We start from the raw sequence: 20,283 nt of genomic DNA on the forward strand, positions 1-20,283 counted from the left end.
ACCCTACCTTTGGTACTGTGTTCATCTTTGATCGGTATTTTCTAGGCAGCCCGTGATCCTGAAGAAACTACAGTTCAACTACTATTCTAAGACTACTGAAAGAAGCATTTGTCAATTCCTTCGTGATGAAATGCATGTACTTTGACATACTAGTGCATGTTACATATTTAATTAATAGAATAACAACTATTTTTCCGAATACAACACAGGTAGGTCCCTCTTTGCTTTAGGACAACTACCTGTAGTTTGATTTTCCGTAGGGATTTTAGACTCAAACACGGGGTTGTATTACTTGACTGCAAATACTCAGTGTTGTCATGTAGTCATTTTTTTACTCCTGCCATTCATGTTCAAGATTTATATAGCCAGAAGGCTGCCAGTACATATTTACTGGTCGGATGATGTAATAAATGGGCTCCCCAATCAGCTCCCCAATCAAATCTTTAAATAAAACAATTTTTTGAAATGAACCTTAGTATATACATACAAATAACAACAAAAACCCCACACTGCTGGTAGAGAATATTACTTGTATTTTCACTCATTAAAAACTATTTATTACATTTAGTAATGTGAAAAAAACTTGCTGATCAATACACCTGTAAGATATAATTCCAGCTGGAAGGAAGTTCCTCCCAGAAGGTCTGAGAACCTGTTTTAAGTAATCATCTTGCAAATATTCCTGGTAAGGTTAGAGAATTATTTCCCTCACCTCTATGCACTTTCTATATTTTAAAACCTTTTTTGTGCTTTAAGAATATCTCAAAAAGAGAGCACACATTTCTTCAAGGATTAGGAGGAATACTTTTTGGAATGAATGTTTTTCAATCTCTGTTGAATTAGTATAGCAAATTCATTTACATTGTAGTATTTTCAGCAATTGGAAAAATAAGTACCCTTCAATGATATCTAAATAGCACATAAAATTAGCAGTTGAAGATAAACTGGGTGGTATCTAAAAAACTGCAAAACAGGATCTGGGAAACAAATGAGAAAACAAGGCATACAAAAAAATAGGTGAAAAAAATATCCTTTAACCTTTCAAATCTCATCGCTCTCCAATCCTATTGCTCGAGAAGGAGCCACTGTTACAAACACAGAGGTTCTCAAACTTTGAGGGCTAAGGAATCCTTTAAATTAGTCAATTTTATTAAGGTCCCCCTAGAGCTTTTGCTTATGTGGGTTACATCTATTGATATTTATCATTTTTATAATTTAAAATAATAATTAAAAAAAATCTAATAGTATATTTAAAATAACATTAATAAACTCATTAAAAGTTAACATAAATAAATTTTCATGGAATAGAATAATATTCCTCAAAACCACACATAAATTTGATTAGAAGTGAGATTGTTTCACATTTTGCAAATCTCATTAATGTCTAATTTGACAAAATACAGCTGCGTTCTCAAATCTACTTATTTGTCCCCTCAAAAATTTTATAAAATCCTTTAGACAAGAGACCATATTTTCAAGTTATATCCCCAGAGCCAGGCATAGACTAGATTATCAGTATCTCTTTAATAAATGAATCAATTAAATCATCTAGTCAAGCATGGGTTTTGACCTTGAAAAGGTTATTCAATGCACCTTTCAGTTTTTTTGCCTCTTCAACTGCACTCCCCTGCTTTGAAATCTGACACTAGCATAACAAAAGCAAAAGCATTCTTGGATTTGTGGATCTTCTAAAATACTCTGTTAGATTTTAACATCACGTGGGAAGAAGTGAGTGAGCTGGGTAGGCACAAAATGATCATCAGTGTATTCGTAATGATTTAGCAGGAAGAAGTCTTGTGCTAACCGTGTTTCCTAATCACATGCCAGGTGTCACTTAGTAAAGTGATCTTCTTACCCCTTAGCCCTGGAGAACTGGTTAATTACAGTAAAAATGCTCATACATTCCTGTATATTGTCAAACATATGTAACACATTACAAGTGTGTCATTAAGCATCTTATCCATTTCATCCTTACATTTTTTTTGTTCTAAACTGGAAACGAACCAAAAGATCATCTATCCAACCCCACTCACTTTTCACATAAGGAAAAGACTATACTTTTCGTCAGAAAATAAGATCTTAATAAAAGTTAACAGCATTTTACATACGTATTTAGCAAGTTGCTAAGAGATTACTGTAGACAGAATTCAATTTGGTGTTTTATTAACATTACTTTTTCATGTAAAAGAATGATTTCCTAAGGGCTATTCTGCTTTGTTTTTTACAACATTCGGCTGAGGAGTATGCCCGTGGCCATTTAGAGACTTGTTTATTCCTTTTAGAAATCCTGTTCGTGCTTAGTTAGTTTAGTACTATTTTACTTAAAATTAAATGAATGTTTTTTGAGCAATGAGATACCATTTACTGAATTACAGCTGCATTACATCAAGCCAGCAAGTGATCCTCCTGAAACTTCAGCTCCCAGGGCTCACAGACGAAATCCAGACTCTGCATTTCCTAAATTAAGGTGGAAAACTTCATTACTCTACCCAGTGCCGGCAGATGTGTGGAGAGCAGGCAGACTTTTTAGAGAGCAAATAAGTAAAGGAAGGCAAGGCTTCCTTGTTATTTTCATCTTTTCATTTGGGAGTGAGAATGTGAGCAGAGGGGAATTTACAATCCCACTGTCATTTCATCTGTTTCTGAAATGTCCTTTTGCCATATTTACCCAAAGAAAGATGTATGGGTAGTTTATTTTTAACATAACATGAAGATTTTCCTTATGAGCTATTCAACCCTATACAAATATTTTTCACTGAAATGTCCGATTTCATTTTAAAACAAGTATCAGTAGTATTCTTAAATGAATCTTAATTTTTAAGAATTGTTATCTTTAGGTTACTATCGCAGAATAACATAGAACTCAAAATCTAATACATAAGATAGTACTGTATTTTGTAATATGCCAAAAGATTAAGTAAGAGTTACTGATTATTATACAGAAGTTTCTGAAGATAGTCTTACCTGAATTCATCCTAACATTCATTTGGCCCTTCTTTTCCACGGAAATACAATAATTTTTATTTATTTAATTATAACAAATATATAAAATTATATTTCATTATTCTGAGCTCTTCAGCAAATTTTTATGAGAAAAAATAGTCACTCAAAACCATATACTATAACCTTACCTCACCTAGGCCATAAAGTTTGTATTTATGTATAGATGTGTATTATATTATTTATATCATATCATATATTAGAAGATTGATAAATCACTATCTCCTTAAACTGTGATTTCTTCAATGGGTACCACAAAAATGTAATCAGTTGTATGTGTTAGAAAAATTTAAAATAAAAGCATATTGCTTCCATTTTATGAATTGAACTTCACAGCAAATTAATAAGGACTATGACAAAATTCCCACTATTAACCTCTGGATTTAGACTTAATATTCTAAAACTTATTTTAATTAACCAAAACTATATTCATCGGGCATGATCTAAATTTATTTGGTTGTTTTGAAAAATAAAGTTAAACTTCAAAGTCAAGTTTGCCAACATTGATATTTTTAAAAATAAGATTTTCCAAAAAGTGAGGGTTAAAAGTGTAAAAATATGTTGTCATTGCTGTCATCCTTACACATACTGATTTTTATTAAACCTACTTTTAAAAGCATAGATGGACTTGGCTATCAGATTTTGCCAGCAATATTAACATGATAATCAACTACATAAAAGCCAAAACTCTATTAAAAGCTGATCAGCATTCTAGGAAGTTAGCAAAGATTTTTTTCATTTTCCTACCTCTCAGAAACACTGTAAAAACAGAAATTACTGCTAGCATAGGAAAAAGAAGCATTAGAAAAGTTTGCATACCTACAGTCCTTAAACCCTCCCTTTACTTTGTCTGGCAGGAGGATTAGGAAATGGCGGGGAAAGCTCTAGGGGCGAAAGAGGCAGGTGACCCGATTTACCCTTCTTGTAAACATACTAGTGGCAGGCTTCTTTGGGAACAGACTACAGCTGACCCTTGAACACCACATTGGGGATTAGGGACATGGACCGTGCCTGCACTTGCTGTACACGAGGCGGTGCACAGGCCCCCCACGGGGCACCCGAACTCCCCCCTACAAGGGACGGCACCACACCACCACCACACACCAAGCGCCCCCCTCCCCAGCTGTACCCTAGGGGGTGCTTGGGAGCACTCCCTTTGATTCAATCTGCCTTCTTACATATGGTGACCCTAATTCAATCAATCATCCTTCTTAATGGGTGTCAGGAGACTTCAGACAGCCTATTCATTTAATGGGGGTCAGGAAACCTAAGGGGGTTGATTGAATCGGGCTCAGGAGACCTAGGGTGTTTGGTTGGCTTAATGAACGTCAATAGATTTAAGAAGGATGACTGATTTAACGGGGGTCACGATATTTAAGGGTGCTGATTTAACTTAGAGTTGGTCCTGTGTATCTGTGGTTCCTGCATATCAGCAGTTCCTCATCCACAGATTCAACCGGCCTTGCATCTTGCGGTACTGTAACATTTACTATGGAAAAAATCTGTATGTAAATGGACCCACCCAGTTCAAACTCCTGTCGCTCAAGGGTCAACAGTAAATGGTTTCTGTTGGCAGGAGAGTCATTATCTCTGAAACGCTTATAGCAGAATCTGTCTGTCTTATGGTAAATATATATATATACATATTTATATGTATAATTTAAATAATAGAAATCTATGAATTATGGCTGTCCCTGGAACATGCCATGTGACCTATGTTATTGTCTCCAAAAATACTGGGGTGCTTTATGACTGATACAGCATCTTCTGTGTATTTGCTTAGAAAATGCATGATATGAAAGAAAAACTTGGGAGCTAAGCTGCTTCATATGGGCATCTCCATTACTAGTACCCTAGAAATTCTTAAGAGAGCTTGATATTGGAAAAGATCTTATAATTTGTGTAACTCTGATTTGATGTTCTGATCCTTGGAGTTATATCAGGCTGATACTGGAAGCAAGACTGCCTTTCAGACTTTGAAGGCATAATGGCTGAGACACCAAGGTGTTTCCTCTGAATTCTCCACTGTAACCATGGCGATGAAGACGACTTAGGAGGCTGAAGGTGAGCTCGTATTACATTACAGACCTGGGCTCCTCTTCTGTGTGATTCCAGTTTTGAAGGTCAGGCAGGCAAAAGTTGTATTCTTATGGAATGGAAGTCCCAGTATACGTTTACTGGGTGACAAAAGTATATCTAAATGTCATGGTATGTTGGCATAATCTTTGAGTTAGAACTGAAAACCCTTGAGGACAAGTCAGTATAGGACATTAACGATATCATGGTAACTGCTTCTCAGAAGAAGTGTTTTGCGGGGAGGGGGTAAGGACCACTGGTGTGACACCTTAGTGACGAATGGTGTCTCGTGCATAAACCCTGATAAAATTCATGGACCAAGTGATTCTGTAATATTCCCAGAAGTTAAAAGGGCCAGAGTAACCAAATATAACAATCTAATCATGAGAAGTTAATCATTATTTCTCAAGGGCATGCTAATAAAGAACTTCAGAGACTAGCAAGTCTGTTTGTTTTTGGTAAAATTATCATTCTCATCTAGGGATTTTATTGTGCCCGCTTCCCAAAATCAAGATGAAGAGGCCTGAATTTGCATGTGGTCTGAGCAGAAACAACTGAACGTTTTACGGGGGTAAACGGCACAGGCACTCCTAGGAGGTACTTATGACCTATCTGCTCAGGTAATAGCAGACCACGTGTGCAGACAGGAGCCTTTGTCCCAAACTGACACATGCCACCCAGTGGTGACTTGTTGGGTTTGAGATTCTTTAGGGGTAGGTCTAACTTCTTCCTCTGTAGGTAAATTTAACAAGCTCTGAATGCATCTCCACTCCTCAGTGGGAAGGAAAATCTTGATTCCTCTCCTGTCTGAACTTATAATATCTGCCTTGAAGTGGGGCTCGGGAGAAGTGCGAGCTAGTCTGGTGTTATTATCATCTTTGTGGGTAAGTAGTATTTCTGCTGATCTGGAAAGCTCAACCACAGAGAAGGGGAGGTTAAGAGAGGTAGTAAATGGAAAAAGCAGGAGATCATAGCATAGGGAAGAGGCTCTTAGAATTCTATTACAATTGAGGATGGGCAAACCATCCCACTTCCCCCAAGTGTATGAAGTACTAGAACAACACTCCTACCTGTCTCAGATCTGGTGCTAATGACCAATGTTAGGAAAAACTTCTGGGAGCTGTCCTCTCTGGAGAAGAAAAAATAGACTATTGCTGAATTACAACTTCCACCTAAAGGTTTCAACTAAATAATCTTGAGCAAAGGAGTGAGAAGGTGCCCTCGGGTGATGCAACTTACAGGAGTCAAATACAGCTGGTTCCCAGTTCATCAGCCACATGAATCTGTCTGGTTGACTGTCAGATTAGATGGAGGAAATAGTACCAACACACTGGACAGAGCAGAAGGCTGAACAACAGAGATTCTGCACTCCGGGTGACCATAAATAAAGGTTGAACATGGAACTGCTAAGACAGCAGCCTTAATGTGATGAAAAGCAGAATGTAGCTGCCTGGCCACTGTGTCACCAGTGGTCTGTGAAGGAAACATAGAATTTACTTAAAGACAGTGGAAATGGACTGTAGACAGTCACCAAAAAGACGGATGTGGGTGTGATTTGGTGGCTAAAATTATGGTTAGGTCACCTCCATTCCACTGGAATGGGAAGACTAATGGCCTTCCCAGCTAGAGCTGTTACGGGGTTAGAAGAGCCCCAGATGACAGTCTCATGGGACACACAATGTTTGTTTGGTGCAGGGCACTTTTTCAAACGGTACGAGATTCGTTAGTGTGTAAAGCAGTGGCATATGGGATAGCTTGATTAGCACTGGACCCACTGTGACCCAGGGGTGTTAGGAACCGCTCTTAGGGTATGATCAGTTATTTTATGTTTTTCATCATGATGTAATGGACTTGGAAATTCTCATAATGACACAGAGGAAGTTCTCTTCCAGGAAGCAGGTCACATTTAGAAAGTTGGTCTGGAGGGACAATGGATATCTAATTGGATGAATTAACAGGATGATGACTCTATGGGAACCTCCCCTCTGTCAACAATGCTGAGAGCAGGATGGAGTGTATCTGAAGTGACTGGAGTCCTGGAGAGTCAGGCTAAGGAAGACCAACAATGGGAAATCTAAGGTAAACCCAACTTAGGGCAGGTTGTCACTGGACAGTGTGGTTTGCATTGTTTTCCGGATGAAAGTAAAATTTATCTCACCAATGGTACAATTGGCTGGGAATGGACAAATAAAGGAAAAACACCTCTTAGAAATATTAGGGGATGCAGATGGTGTTATAACATAATGACGACTGAAAGCTGTCAATTGTAAAAACTTGTTTTACAATGTAGTTATATTTGCAAAGCAGATGGAATCCAGAACTGACAAAATAATATTAATTCTAGTCATCATTGTCATCACTGAGACTGTGTGGTATGTTGGAAAGAAAAAGACTCCTTAAATACACGCTGTATGGTGTGGCAGATAAGATGTTAATATCTCCAGTACGGTTATGTGGTGTAACAAAGGATTTGTACATCCATAAACAGAATTAAATAAAAACCAGACTTGTGTAGACCAGTGGCCAGTAAACTAATGCCCTTAGGCCAGATTTGGCCTGTAATGTATTTTTATATGGCCCATGAGTTAAGTATGGTTTTAAGATTTTTAAAGGGTTACAAACAAGTAAACAAATAAAACAAAGAAGAATATGTGATAAAGACTGTGGCCTGCAAAGCCTTAAGCATTTACGATCTGGCTGTGTTAGGCTGATTAATACCCCACCCCCCCATTCCCCAAAATGTCCATATCCTAATCCCCAGAACCTGAGAATGTTTCCTTATGTGACATAAGGGACATTGCAGATGTGATTAAGGATGTTAAAATGGAGAGAGTATCTGGGGGTATCCAGGTGGGTCCCAAGTAATCACAAGGGTTCTGATGAGAGGGAAGCAGGAGATGAGAGACTACAGGATATCTGAAGATGAAAGCAGGAGACCATAGTGTCCATGTGGCCTCTAGCAGCTGAAAAAGGCAAGTGGATGAACTCTCCCCTCAGGGTCTCCAGAGGACCAGCCCTGATGACTCCCTGAGGTCAGCTCTGTTAGACTCAATTTAGACTTTTGTCTACCAGGACTGTAGCAGAAAAAGAAATGTGTGTTGTTTTAAACCACTAAGTTAGCAGTAATTTGTTACTGCAGCAGCGAGAAAGCAAACACAGAAGCCCTTTTCAGAAGTAGCTTGCTAGCCCCTGTGGTAGATGAATGTGCCCAGGATAAGAAAATATTCTGGGGGAGTCTGATGTAAACCCTCAAGTAATAGAATGCCTATGGAAACAGATGTCCCAGAAAAACATTTAAATTTGGCTCCAGGAAAAATACACACTCAATTAAATGCCTCCATTATCACATGTATAAATTTCTAAATCATTACAGATAATAGGAAAAAAAAAAGGATTTCTGCTGGTAAAAGAACATCAAAAGACCTGTGAGGGGATATGGTCAAGATTAACAAACTTCTTAGAGGGAAATCCTACTCATGACAGAATTGCTCAAATTATGGTGATCACTGGGGTGTTAGCAGGCATATTTTTTAATAAAGTACTAGAGGAAATGTTGAAAACTAATAATGAGAAATATTTTGCAAGGAGATATTGAGCAAAGTGGAAAAAGGACTGTCAAGTGAGTTCTTAAGCAGCGTGCCTACAAACGATTTTCCCCTTTTACTGTGGAATTGTCCTGGCAAACCAACCAACCTGGATTATTTCAAGTGGAGCCTGTGTTCTTCCAAATACTGGTGCCCAAAAATGGATGAACAGAGGAAAGAGAAATGTGTGGCAGGTGTTTCACTGGTCTCTGGCTGAAAATACATCAGGTATGTTTACAAAATGTTGAAAATAAGAAATACATACACACACATACACATACCTTCAATGGGCAATCTCTAAACCCCATGCCTCTAGTTCCATAAAAGGTTCAGAAAAACTGTTTTCATCGCTTACTGCATGCATACCCGTAATTATTATAGAGGACTCTCAGAGACCATTCAGTACAAAGCAGGAATAAGACCTATTATGTCAAAACCAGTTTTATTTCCATCAGTAGCACCGGCCCTAATGGTAATACAAGGGTTAACAAATCAATTTAACCTTTCTAAATTGATTTCTTATATTACCTTCCATTGATTTTTCTAACGCAAATGTATTGCTGGCAAAATAGTGGAGATTTGTTTGACCTCTTTATTGTTGTAGGATATGGCAATAAATTTTTTAACTGAGATTCCAATTAGCTTTCTGCTCTTACAATATTTTACCTAAATCTTCCTTTTAAGTTCCTCTAAGGTTACCAGAAAAAATCGTCTAAGCATGACTGTATGAAAAAGGTAGAAGTAAAGAAAGATTTCTTATGTCATGTACAAAATTGAGGTTACTCTAGGTTAACTGAATCTGATTCCTTGAAGAGATAAAGATGCTCTAAATCACGAAGAATTAATCAGAAAATTCTAATTGAAAAACAGGACCTCAGTACTCTATTATAAAAGAGGAGAAAGTGCCAAATTAGCACAACAGAGCAGGGAAAGATGAAAGACATTTTATAGATCATCGCCTTCCTGACCCTTGTAAAAGTGCTGTTACAGAGAAAAAACAAAGAAGAGAGCCCCAAAGAGCAAGGTGACAGGATTAGGGCCTCCCAAGGAGAGCCTCTAACAAAAGGAATTTGAGTTTCATAATTGGAGGTGGTCTGCATGTGAAATTTTCAGATGTCCCTGCAGATACTAAGACAGGGGGTGATGTCTCAGTAATTCCTGAAGGGCAACTGAGAGGGAGGTTACAGGACGATATTACGGACACAAGAGTGGAGAGAGAAAAGCTTTCCAGGACAGGTCTGGAACAATCCCGTCTATGCCAACCACTCAGGTTAGACATTTAAATGTACATTAAAAAGCTGTCTTCTTTCACTGCTGATCTACCTGGCTTTTACTGACCTTGAATAAGAGAAGGATGAGAAAGTGGCGGGAAAATAAGAAGAAAAAGGTAGGGCAATCTGGAAATGCCCCTGGCAGCCACAAATACAACCACAGGACAGTTACAGGAGACAGAACACTGATACGGGGAGACTCGGTTTTTCAAATATCTGAATCCCTCAGTTCAGAGGGTTTGGAACAGAGAAGGGAAATAAGAAGGGTGGGGTGTGCAAGTCCAAGGGTACCCCACTTTCACACCTCAACATCTACCTGCGGTTATTTATACTTACAAAATGAAGGAAAGGAATTGGATTCGAGGATAAATTCAAGTTTTCATTAATTTGATATCTCTAAATCTACAAATTCTAGGCAAGTTTACTTGCAGTGAAAGGCATTAAGAGTATATTATTTAAACATTTACTTTAGAAAAGGAAAAAAATCTGACATAATTTAGTGTTTAGATTGCCAGCATATCTTTGATTATTCCTTTATAGATGTTCTTCTTACACCAGGCGTATTGAGGTTGCAGACATATAAAAAATTGTGTGCTTTGGACCAGACTACATATTAATCTTAGCTATGATTCAAACATCAAAACTTATTGTACAAAAGGTTAATAATTTCACAGCAGTTAGGCATTCACTATTGTCACTGAGGCATTAAGGTAATCCTGAATTACTATATTTCATCACTAGACTGAACTGCTTTTTGGTATATTCCTAATTCATGCCAGTTTTTATTTCTTTTAAATCTACTTAGCTATACCCTCGAGAAAGTTCTGAAATCCTCAGATTCTTCCATGTCTAAATATGAATTAGCACAGGTTAATTTAGCATGTTTCGAGGCTGCCATATAATTCATGGTAATAGTTTTATCTCTCAGAAACTGTCAAGCTAATCTTAACAGTAGAAGATATTTACTTTATCAGGAAAAAGGATTTGAAAGCAATATGACTAGTTCATATTTCCTGGAGAAGATAGAAGTTTTAATTTACATATATTTTTATGAGACAATATTTGAAGAGGGATTTAAATGGAAAATGCCATGACCTAGCAGAAGACCCAGCTCCCCTTTCTTTTCTTCAGTCATTCTCATAATACTTATTTCACTTTGGGCAGATAGAATACAGTCCAGTACTGGGAGCCGTCTTACACACGTGTTAGCTGTGGCTTTACAACTAAATCATAAATTCCTTACATTAGGATTTGCAGCAAGATCTCTTTATAAATTCCAGCATGTCACACAAAGTGTGTTTACTTTAAATTTGCTTTACTTTTTACTTTAAATTTAAAGTAAATTTACTTTACTTTAAATTTAAGCTCTTTATTTTATTTTTAGACTATACTGTATAATAGTTACCTGAAGACGTGAAGGTATCTTCATGTGCTTTCATGGGAGCCTTTAGTTGAGTAAGAAAACTCATCAAGTAGTATGATCAGTATAAACCTCCTTCTGAGTGTTCATTCTTCCAGGAATTTCTGCAGACTGAGATGATGCATCTCTCTACTCAGGACCTTGCCATCTAGAAGTAAGCCTAAAAGAAAACACAAAATGCAGACACGTGAACACACACGTAAACCACTGGATTAGCACGTAGATTTAAGTGTGATGCAATTTAGGAAACAAAAATTGGAATACACAGGAGATGACACATGGACTTTTCAAAGAGGGACAGGGAGATTATTTAAAACAAAGTTGTCCACTTAGGAAAAATAATACTGGTCATGTTCGGATTGTAGTAAAGGACACAGAGTTTCTTAGCTTGAAACGCAATGCTGAAGTACGTTGAACTCTTAGGGCAACTAAGGTAAAAGGAAGGTGACTAAGAAGGAATAGTGAAGTCATGAATTAAGGTTTTCAGAGGTGATTAGGAGTCACTCTAGATTCCAAAAAAGGAGAATGACTAGGTGATATAAGCACACTTATGCCTGATAATTATTGTTACTGTGTACTATATAATTCAGGCAAAAATAACAAAAATGCCCTTTATGGATGCCATCTATAATTAAAAGTTTTAAGCATGCAAAGGATATATTGTATCTGAGACTGAAAAGAATAAATGTGAAGTTGCCTAACTGGTGATGCCAACATTCAAACGGATAGATATACTACATATATAACACACATATGTGTGTACATTTATAAGATATATGCATATATCTTGTATGAAGTACATAATAAAATAAAACAAAAACTATTTCAAAAGATAAGAATTTTATCATTTTAACTGAAAATTAAAGCATAATCATAATGTGAAGAAAACATATAAATCTGAGAAAGTACTCAGAATATTCTCATATGGTTATTATAAATGATGACTATGAATGTTGATATCTCAACATACTTTATGGGGGGATGTGGGAAAACCAAAGAAGTGGAATAAGTACTATAGAACAGATGCTGTGGGATTCCCAGGGGCACTGAATAGTTTTACTCTGATTTGTTCTTAGTTGCAAATATTCATCTTAAAGCTTAAAGGTCTCTAATTAGAATACAACAGGAAAACAGGTTATTTTCTCTATAACCCAAGAGAAAATCTTTCTAGCAGATAGCTGTTGAGAAATATCACTGTAACAAACATGGTAAGGCTGTAAAAGAGAAATAGTGGGCAAAAAGTAGTCAATATCTGTATTTTTAAGTTTGAAGGTTTGCAATCTTTCTGCAGGAATCCTTAAACATATCTAATATTATTGTTTTATAATATTATAAAGTAAAATTTTCTTTTTGGGGACTAGGTACTCTTTATATAATGTAAATAATACTCCCTTTTAAATAATTTTTATTACCTGGTAGATATATAACTAGGCTTGGTATTAAAACTGTAATCCCAAGAGATGCATTGCTTTCATCTGTAATTTGTTCATGAGTTTTCAAACTCATTATGTGACTACATAATACACTAAATGAGGAAAGTATCAATTATAAAAAGGAAATGCCCTCTAAGAATTCTGTCTAAAATTACAAGGTATGCTAGAGTCTGTCAAACGCACGAATTTTAACATTTAAATTGGACATTAATTTAAATTAAATATCTTTATCTTAAAAATATTTGAGTTGTTTAAAAGACAGTATAGGAAATTATTGGCTAGGGAAGTTTTACTTAAATCCCACACTGTTACTTTTTTTCAAAGCATAGTCTGCCCTCTTATAGTAATTTTCTGAGTGACTCACCATGACAATATAATAAAGAAATAAATATATGTTGGTATTAGATGTTTTTAAAATATTGCCTTAGCAATTTAAATAATTCCCTTAGCATATTAATTTTATATGCCTGAAATCTCGGTAGCCATGTTTTAGGTCAAAAGCTTCATAATATTAATTAGATATTGAAGGGAATCAGAATTTGCTGCCCCCAAATATTCCACTTTGGCATAAGGATTGTTTCAAGCTGAAAGAAATTAGCTTTCTGCCCTCACCCTTTCAGTCTAAAAGCAGGACATAAATTCCCCTTTGCAAAGGTGTCACTTTTCCCAGAACCAGGAAGAGGAGGGTGACTCAACTGACGACAACTCTCATCACTGAAAAAGGAATCAACTTGAGTCTGCATAACACACCTTACTAAATAACCCTTATCTTGCACTAGTTTCCCCCATATATTTTATCTATCCCAATTTACTGCCCTAGAAACACAACCTTCCCTTCCTTTGTTGAGTTACTTCACAGTTTATTGCCCTTTGTTAAAATGATATATAAGCCTCTAGATCTAACCACTTTTTTGTGGTTTCCACTTCTTTTCTGCGAGGCTCCCCGTATGCATGCAAAATGAACCTTTCTCCTATTAATCTGTCTTTTATCAGTTTGATTTGCAGGCTCCAGTTACTGAACTTAAGAGGATATACAGGAAAGGTTTCATTGTTGTTGGTGTTGTTTTACTTCCTCTACATTATTAAAGCGTGGTGAAAAAACTATTATTTGAGTGGGAAATAAGGTTGGGAAACCCAAGAAAAACCTGATTCACGCTTCTCTATTTTCATATCTTGACATGTATATTTAATCCCTTATTTGAAAAGAACAAGTCCTCATTTTCGATTTCATCAACACATAATGAGAATGAACCCTCCCTGGGACTATAACGGGTCAGAAGAGAGGCATCTGGGATCTAGGGAATAAGCAGACCACAGAGGGCAGGCCAAACAATCGAGGTTCAAGCAGAAGGTAATAAAAAGGGTCCCCAAAGTGCAATTATGACATAATGTAGAGAGGGGACTTTTTATTCACAGTGTACTGACTAAACCAGTTATAATCTATGTGACCTCACTTCCTTTGCCTGTTCACTGGGCATTTGCAATTGCCAGACATCTCTGTGGATGTTACAGGTACATTTGTAAACACTTAATTTCTGTATATCTTGATCATGTAAGTAAACTTTCATAAGCTTCAGTTACCTCATCTGTAAATATGTTAATAATAGTAAGTAGCTCTTAACATTGCTGTAAGAATCAAGAGATCATGAACGCAATAAAGAAGATGTGGTACATATATACAATGGAATATTACTCAGCCATAAAAAGGAATGAAGTTGTGTCATTTGCAGAGACATGGATGGACCTAGAGACTGTGATACAGAGTGAAGGAAGTCAGAAAGAGAAAAACAAATATTGTATATTAACGCATATATGTGGAATCTAGAAAAATGGTACAGATGATCTTATTTGCAGAGCAGAAATACAGACACAGACATAGAGAACAAACGTATGGATACCAAGGGGGAAAGGGGGCGCTGGGATGAACTGGGAGATTGGGATTGACATATATACACTACTATGTATAAAATAGATAACTAATGAGAACCTGTTGTATATTACAGGGAATGCTACTCGGTGCTCTGTGGTCACCTAAATGAGAAGGAAATCCAAAAAGAGTGGATATATGTATACTTATGGCTGATTCACTTTACTGTACAGCAGAAACTGACACAGCAGTGTAAAGCAGCTCCAATTTAAAAAAAAAGAGATCAGGAATGCAAATGTAATATGTATATGAGGCCCACAATGAACAGTAAATATTATTATTATTACCATCAATAAATTGTTTGGGCAAGTGTTATAGTGCTCCTGTTACTGGATTGTGCAGTTTGAAAGGAACTGGCACACTCTGAATGGTATTGAGATAGTGACCTTGTCGCTGGAACTTAGGTCTGGAGATTTAAACACAAGGAATAGAGAGGTAATTAACTTATTAATCACTCAGACCAGACTCCTGAACCTCTAATTTACCCTTCAGTAAAATGATTACAAACATAAGTTTGGAACCAACCTGGTTGAGTTTAAATCCCAGCTCTAATTCTCAGTAGCATTTTAAACTTTTGGAAAATTTCTAATGTAGTGAGCCCCAAATCTCTTATCTGCAAGAGGGAAATGATGACACTACACTTGAGTTAAGGCACACAAAGCACTTTTTAAGAGTTCCTTGCACTAGTGCTCAACAAGTGTTTGTGACTATCTTTAGATTTGTCAGTGGTTCGCCACCTTTGAAAATTATGTGCCACCATTTGCATCTGCAGGGATACTGAAATCCACAGGATCTATGAAAAAGCAATAGAGAGACAGCATGAGTTGACTTCTAACTTGCAAAGAGATTAGGGTACTGATAACAGCCCTTGCAGTTTCAATTCAGATGCTCTCAGGTTCCCTCCTTAACCATAAACTACCAAACTAGGTTTTGTTAAACAATCCTTGACTAGAACCAAGATTGGTCCCAAACTATGCAATGGTACTAAGATTAACGAGAATTCAAGTGACAGCAGTTATAGCAATTATTACAAATTTTGTGAAGGAATGCATTGATATCGATTAAAAAATGGAAAATTTCCATTTTCCAAGTGGCTAAAAAAATTGCCTGATTTTGTCTTCTATGTGTTTGTCTTTTTTTTTTTTAACATCTTTATTGGATTATAATTGCTTTACAATGTTGTGTTAGTTTCTGCTGTATAACAAAGTGGATCAGCTATACATATCCCATATCTCCTCCCTCTCGCATCTCCCTCCCTCCCCCCCTCCCTATCCCACCCCTCCAGGCGGTCACAAAGCATGGAGCTGATCTCCCTGTGCTATGCGGCTGCTTCCCACTAGCTATCTATTTTACGTTTGGTAGTGTATATATGTCCATGCCACTCTCTCACTTTGTCCCAGCTTACCCTTCCCCCTCCCCGTGTCCTCAAGTCCATTCTCTACGTCTGTCACTTTGTGGAGCGGCGGGTGGGTGGCCGGCTGTGTATTTGCCTTGTAGTTTTAAAAGTGTTTGTTGTTAGTACAGATACATTAGCATTTTCTTTGTTGGCTGACCTTTTCATTTGTTAGTTTCTTCTTTTTAAATTTTCAATTATACTTCTAGCTTTTATAGCAAAATAAACTTTCTTCCCTTTGTACTGAAATTTTATTATTTTTAATGAATGTGAAATCAAGCAAATGAACAGGAATACTGGCTAACTAAATATGGACCTCTAAATACCCAATGGGATCCATATAATGGTCATTGTATCGGAAACTGAAGAACTGCATTCTAGTTGTGTCCAGTCGTAATTAACCATGTGAACTGTGAACCTTATCATAAAGCCTAGGTATTCTTCCTGGGTAAGCAAGCAGGCTGAAATAAGGGCTTTTTTTTCTGCTGCTTGCCCAGGAAGGAAGATTCTGAGGGCTGTTCTCCATCTAGGCAGTGGGTTCCAGGGCTTTGTGCTAGCAACCACCAAGGTGCCCCTCTGTTTAGGGTCCTCTGACTCTGAATAGATGATTTGCCACGTTGCTTTCTGTTTACTGAGGCTGCCAGTCCCTGGAGATAAAAGAATCACCTAAGTTGCAACTGCCACAGGAGAACAAAAATGATGCATGTACTTGTAATGCTTTTGATGATGACAAGGTTCTGATTGAATTTTTAGAGAACATGACAATGAATCAGAATCTTTTATTGAGCCAATCACAGCTCAAACAGCAACCCAAACAAAACAAACACGAACAGTGAAAGCAAGGAAGCATTTTCAGGAAACAATTTAAGTAGTTTATGAAGTCTCAAAACACTACTCAGAGTTTTCAGTAAGAAAAGAGACTTAGAGAATTTCTGTAAGAGAATAATAATTTCCATACATTCTGGAGGATAATACATCTGTCTTGGAACTTCTTCCCCTAACATTTTACTATGAAACTTTTCAAACAGAGAAAAATTGGGAAAATTGTTACAGTGAAGACTTCCTATTCCCACCAACCAGATTCTACGATCACATTTTAACGTTTGCTTCTCACATACCTATCCTTTATCCATACCTCTATACATCCACTCCTCTATCGTATTTTCTGTTACATTTCAAATCTCAGACATCAATAGATTTCCTCTGAATACTTCAGCATGCGTGCCATTACAACAGTTTAATGATAGTTTTGATATAACATTTACATACAATAAAATAAACAAATATTAACTGTATTCACTGAGCTTTGACAATTACACACACATGTGTGCCTTAGAACTTATCATGAGCAAACAGGGAGAGTGAAGTTCAGATTTTCAATGTTTAGGAAAAACACTAAGATGAATAATGGAATTTCAGAAGCAATATTCCAAGGTTGAAATTTTATCAGAAAATATCTCTGAAGGATTTTCTGCATCTCTGAAATTACTTAAACAACTCAACATAACCTAGAAAGGAAGCAGTGGGAGAATAAGAGGAAGAATTTCATGTGCATATTGACCAATTACCAAAATGGCAGCAGTAATGAGGGAAACCATTGGAATCCATGAGCTGCAAAATAACAAGGACAAAATATTTTTCAACTTGCAAAGTAACGTAACTCTTTGAGAGAAATTCCGTGGATAAGAGAAGAATCATTCCTGAACCTCAGAAATATGATTCAACATAGCTCAACCTTGCCAGAATTGGTAACTAAAAATAATATGTGTCTTAGGAAGACGATGGGAAACTTTGGACTCCCTGAACTTTACTGTATGACTCCAAGCAATTCAGAGAAGTTCTCCCTGGAAAGCAAGCTCTATATATTGACTAGGTGTGATTTATATCATCCTAGTTATCACAGGCAACTTTTGACAATGTTTTTTAAAATTTTATTTTTTTAGAGCAGCTTTAGGTTCACAGCAAAGTTGAAGCAAAGGTACAGAGATTTCCCATATACTCCCTGACCCCCTAAGGGCATAGACCTCCCCCGCATTATCAACATTCCCCCAACAGATGGTACCCTGGTTACCAATCAGTGAACTTTCACTGACATGTCATAACCACCCAGATTCCATAGTTTGCCTTATGGCTCACTCTTGGTGTTGTACATTCTGTGGGTTTAGACAATTTATAATGACATGCATCCCTCATTATAGCATCACACAGTGTATTCTCACTGCACAAAAAATCCTCTGTGCTCTGCCTATTCATCCTTCCCCTCAACCCTTGGCAACTACTGACCGTTTTACTGTTTCCATAGTTTTGCCTTTTCCAGAAGGTCATATAGTTGGAATCATATAGTATGTAGCCTTTGCAGCTCCTTTCACTTAGTAATAGGTATTTAAGGTTCCTCTGTGTCTTTTCATGGCTTGAGAGCTCATTTCTTTTTAGTGCTGAATAATATTCCATTGTCTGGATGGACCACAGTTTACTTATCCATTCACTTTCTGAAGTACATCTTCTAAGTTTTGGCAATTTTGAATAAAGCTGCTATAAACATCCTTGTGCATTTGTTTTCATGTGGATATAAGTTTTGAATTCCTTTGGATAAATACCAAGTACAATTTCTGGATTATATGATAAAAGCATGTTTAGTTTTATAATAAACCACCAAACTGGCTGTACCATTTTAAGTTCCCACAATTGTGAATGAAAGTTCCTATTGTTCAACATCCTTGCCAACATTTGGTGTTGCCTGTGCTCCAGATTTTGGCTATTCTAATAGGTGTGCCATGGTATCTCACTGTTGACTTATTTTGCATTTTCCTAATCTTTATGACATATGATGTGGATTTTTTCATATGCTTATTCAGTATCTGTATATATTCTTTAGTGAGATGTCTTTGGACCATATTTTAATCGGTTGTTTTCTTATAGTTGAATTATCGACACAAGAGTTCTTTGTATATTTGGGATTTCAGTCCTTCATCAGATGTGTCTTTTGCAAGTATCTTCTCCCAGTCTGTTACTTGTCTTCTCATTCTCTTGACATTACCTTTTACGGAGCAGAAGCTTTTAATTTTAATGAAGTCTAGCTTATCCATTATTTCTTTCATGGATAGTGCCTTTGGTGTTAAAACTAAAAGGTCATCGTTATACGTCAAAGTTTTCTCCTATGTTATCTTCTGTAAGTTTTAGAGTTTTGCATTTTTATTTATGTCTATGATCCATTTTCAGTTAACTTTTGTGAAGACTATAAGATCTGTGTCTAGTTTCTTTTTTTGCATGGGGATGTCCAGTTATCTCAGCATCATTTATTGAAAAAACTTTCTTTGCTTCATTGGCTCCACTGCGTTGCTTTTGTTCCTTTGTCAAAGATCAGTTGCCTGTACTTCGGTGGGTGGACAATTGTTTTTAAAGTACATGAGTCATCATCTTCCAGTCTCCAGTAGCTGTTCCCTCATTGCTTTTTCAGTATAGGCTCTTTATTTGCCACCTTCACCAACCATTTCCTTGTGCCTCCCCAGAATGCACCTCCCACCCAGTCTCACAGAATCTACCATATGCTTTATATTTTTGTTATAGTCGCAATTCCAGCCACCAACTTCCCTACTGATTATCGAATTCTCCCTAATAAACCACCCCCAAATTCAGGAACCTTAAATAATCATTCACTTAATTATAGCTCTGAAGGTTAACACTTTGGACGGTGTTCAGTTGAGTTGCTTCCTCTCTTTCACATGGTACTGGCTGGGCTCTTCATGGCTTTGGGCTTTCACTGGAATGGTGGGCTGGCTAGAAGTACTGGCACGTTTTTCCATATGCTCTCATCTCATAAGAGCCTAACCTCATTTCTTTTTTTTTTTTTTTTTTTTTTTGCGGTACGCGGGCCTCTCACTGTTGTGGCCTCTGCCGTTGCGGAGCACAGGCTCCGGACGCGCAGGCTCAGCGGCCATGGCCCACGGGCCTAGCCGCTCCGCAGCATGTGGGATCTTCCTGGACCGGGGCACGAACCCGCGTCCCCCGCATTGGCAGGCGGACTCCCAACCACTGTGCCACCAGGGAAGCCCTAACCTCATTTTTTAACATGGTCCTGGAAAAGTTTCTAGAAATAAGAGGGCGAGACCTAAAGCTCAGGGGATTTTCAAGTCTCTGCTTGTCATATATGCTAATATACCAATGGCCAGACAAGGGGGG

General features: G+C 37.2%; 1 protein-coding gene across 11 annotated transcripts in view; it reads right to left on the minus strand.

Moving 5' to 3' along the window:
- Positions 1-20,283, minus strand: part of LOC307189184 (uncharacterized protein) — a 408,683-nt gene that overhangs the window by 300,928 nt on the left and 87,472 nt on the right. For all 11 annotated transcript variants that reach the window (XM_079926999.1, XM_079926991.1, XM_079926990.1 and 8 more), the window contains one exon: positions 11,337-11,511. The gene's annotated coding sequence lies outside the window, so the exon portion shown is untranslated. The remainder of the gene's footprint in view (positions 1-11,336; positions 11,512-20,283) is intronic.

Source organism: Stenella coeruleoalba (assembly GCF_951394435.1).
Source record: "Stenella coeruleoalba genome assembly, chromosome: 7".
In the NCBI taxonomy this organism is placed as follows: Eukaryota; Metazoa; Chordata; class Mammalia; order Artiodactyla; family Delphinidae; genus Stenella; species Stenella coeruleoalba.